Source organism: Mesoplodon densirostris, chromosome 9, assembly GCF_025265405.1.
Source record: "Mesoplodon densirostris isolate mMesDen1 chromosome 9, mMesDen1 primary haplotype, whole genome shotgun sequence".
Taxonomy (NCBI): domain Eukaryota; kingdom Metazoa; phylum Chordata; class Mammalia; order Artiodactyla; family Ziphiidae; genus Mesoplodon; species Mesoplodon densirostris.
This window is the reverse complement of record NC_082669.1, coordinates 107,462,454-107,465,672: the sequence shown is the minus strand read 5'-3', so window position 1 is coordinate 107,465,672 and position 3,219 is coordinate 107,462,454.

Sequence of the window (3,219 nt, the reverse complement as noted above, 5' to 3'; positions counted from 1 at the left end):
CCTATTGCGGAGCACGGGCTCTAGGCAGGCGGGCTTCAGTAGTTGTGGCTCGCAGACTCTAGAGCACAGGCTCAGTAGTTGTGGCGCACGGGCTTATTTGCTCCGCGGTATGTGGGATCTCCCTGGACCAGGGCTCAAACATTGGCAGGTGGATTCTTAACCACTGCGCCACCAGGGAAGCCCTCCTAAGAACTTTTGAGATAAACAGAAACATCCCCAAAAGCCTAGCTTGCAGCCGGTGGCCTTGGGGTCCCCACAAGCCTCTCTCTTTGGTGCCCAGGACTGAGTCAGCACCTTCTGAGAAGCAGAGAATGAGGTTAACCGCATTATATACTTGAGAGTCGTTAAGAGATTAGATCATAAATGTTATCACTACACACACAAAAAGGTGAGGGCAGAGGTGTTAGCTAACCTCATTGTAGTAAACATTTTGCAATATACACGGTTATGAAGTCATCTCATCATACACCTTAAACTTACATATGTAATATGTCAAGAATATCTCAACAAGGCTAGAAAAAATTAAAAATTAAAAAGTCACCCTTCTATTTAAAAAAAAATAAAGTTCACCACAAAGGTGTGACACCCAGGTCCCCTGACTTCTGGTCACAATGTTTTCTGTCTTTCATTACATGCATTCCAGAAGCTTAATGAATTATAAGAGAAGCCAAGCATCAGGCATCCAATCTTCCTGCAGCTTCTCCAGGGCCCCACAGAGCACCTGGAATTAGTTGCTCATCAGAAGATGTTGGCAACTCTCCTAAAAATAACCCACCAAGTAATCACAATCTGCATCAGTGAAAACAGGAAGCAGGTTTTATTATCTTGCTTTTAGAAAGGGAGAGCTGGGGAGGTACAGAAAAACCTGCGGGGTCCCAGCTGGCAACAGTGGAGCAGGTGTCTTGGCCACTTCCTGCAGCTCTGGGCTTTCTCCAGAAGTGACACCTTGGTCGCCAACTTGAGGGCATCACCCCTCCTTGCAGTTGGAGGACCTGTGGATCCAAAGCACTCCTCAGGCTCAGCGCCTCTCTGCCGTGTCCCACCAAGGGGATCCTGGCTTTGGGCCCTAGCATCTTCCCCACAACCTCCAATCCCACCCTGCCTGGAGCAGCCTTCCAGGCACACTTGGTCCAACTTTGCCCTTCTCTCCTCCAACTGCCCAGGGCCCAGAAACCCACTGGGCTGGGCCTGTTGCAAGAGTCTAGCTTGTGTGGACCCTCCTTTGGGTTGGTTCAGGCGTTTCCCCTGGGAGCCCAGCACTAGGCTCTCCCCACACCCACCTCCTGCATCTTCTCTCCATCTCCAGGCCTACATTCTTTGCATCCTCTCTCGGTCTCCTCCACACCAGCCCTGTACGTGGTTTTACTTTTGTGCAATGAACTTACAGCACTTTCCTCAAACACCTTGTACATTGCCTTCCGCCAAGATATACTTGTTACAGGTGAGGCCTGAGACCCAAACAGATTGGGGTCTTTCCAGCCCAACTAGACCTCCTCAGCTCCCCTGTTTCTGGATGGCACAGCACCCACCGCAGCTCACGGGCTTCCTCAGATCTCATCTGGCCCCAGGACGATTCCAGCCAGAAAGGAGGGATCCGGGCCTCACCAGGTGGGACTGCAGTATCTGGAAAGGGAAGATGAGGCTCGGGGGGCATTTCAGACTCAGCAGCCCACCCAGTGGGGGGGACTAATGGCTGGAAGGTGGTACCAGTAGAAGGGTTTCAGGCACTAAGTCCAACCCAAGGAAAATTTGCCTCCATTCTATTCACTGTGGAAATGAAGAAACGTCTGGAGCCCCCGCTTCCATTTCTAAAATCCCTCAAACTAGAGAAACAGAAATTGCTCATTTTATTCTTCCAGCCTCGAGTGAAAGTTCTGGAGGGTTTATTGGGGCCCTTTTAGAAGTCCTGGAAATCTCAACCCACTGACAATTCCATTTCCATACCCCTATCCAGGTTCAGAACCCTGGGGCCAGCCATGCCCCTCCGGGCCCGAGGGTCCACTTGACTTTCCCCATCATGCACCTCCTCCACCTGCTGGCTGAGAAGCAGGTGGCCAGGAGGGGGTGGTGCCTGTGCTCAGCTGGGGCAAAGATTGAGGGGTGCAGCCTGGAAACGGACATCGAAGGAAGTGCTTTGGAAAGAGGGGGACACATCATACTGAGTGAAGTGAGCCAGGCAGAGAAAGACAACTATCATATGATAGCACTTACATGTGGAATCTAAAAGGATGCAAATGAACTTATTTACAAAATAGAAATAGACCCACAGACATAGTAAACCAACTTATGGTTACCAAAGGGGAAGGGGGGAGGGAGATTTTAGGAGGATGGGATTAACATATACACACTACTATATATTAAATAGATACCCAATGAGGACCTACTGTCTAGCACAGGGAACTATACTTAATATTTGTAATAACCTATAAGGGAAAAGAATCTGAAAAAGAATAGATATATAGATAGATATATGTATGTGTGTGTGTGTGTGTGTGTGTGTGTATATATATATATATATATATATATATATATATATATATATATACACACACACACACATGTGAATCACTGTGCTGTACACCTGAAATTAACATGGCATTGTAAATCAGCTGTATTTCAATTTTTTTTAAGTTAGCAATAAACAACAAAAAAAGAAAGAGGGGGACGCTCCCCAACAGGCACTGGTGCCTTACTTCGGGCAACCTTTGGAGTGCAGAGAACCAGACAATTCCTGTTAGGAGCCAGTTTCCCCAAGATCCCAGCTAGAAGTGGCAGAGCTGGGATTCGAACTCAGTTTTAACACCAAGACCCATGCTCTTCCTACCACAGCCATTTCTGTCTAGTGGCCACTGAAAAGTCAGCGGAAGCCTCTTCAGTCCAAATATCTACTTCTACCAGTCCCATGGCATCACCCCCCGCCCCACCTTGTCCAGAAAGAAGACCCAGAGCATGGAGCCCAGAACCTGTCTCTATTGGAAGTTGACATTAACGCTGCATTTCTTGATGTGATCCCTAGTCGTTTCTAGTGTTCCTCAGAATTTTTCTAAATTAGGGCAAATACGGAAATTACTTCCAAAAATTCACTCACAGTATTCTGTTACAGCTGGGCATCAACCTCTGAAGTACTGGCTGGGGGCTCAGTGTCCCCCACCTGCCCTCTTAGTATTCCAGAGGCACCGTGCTGCCCTCCCCCCGTGGGATCACAGCAGAATCATAGTC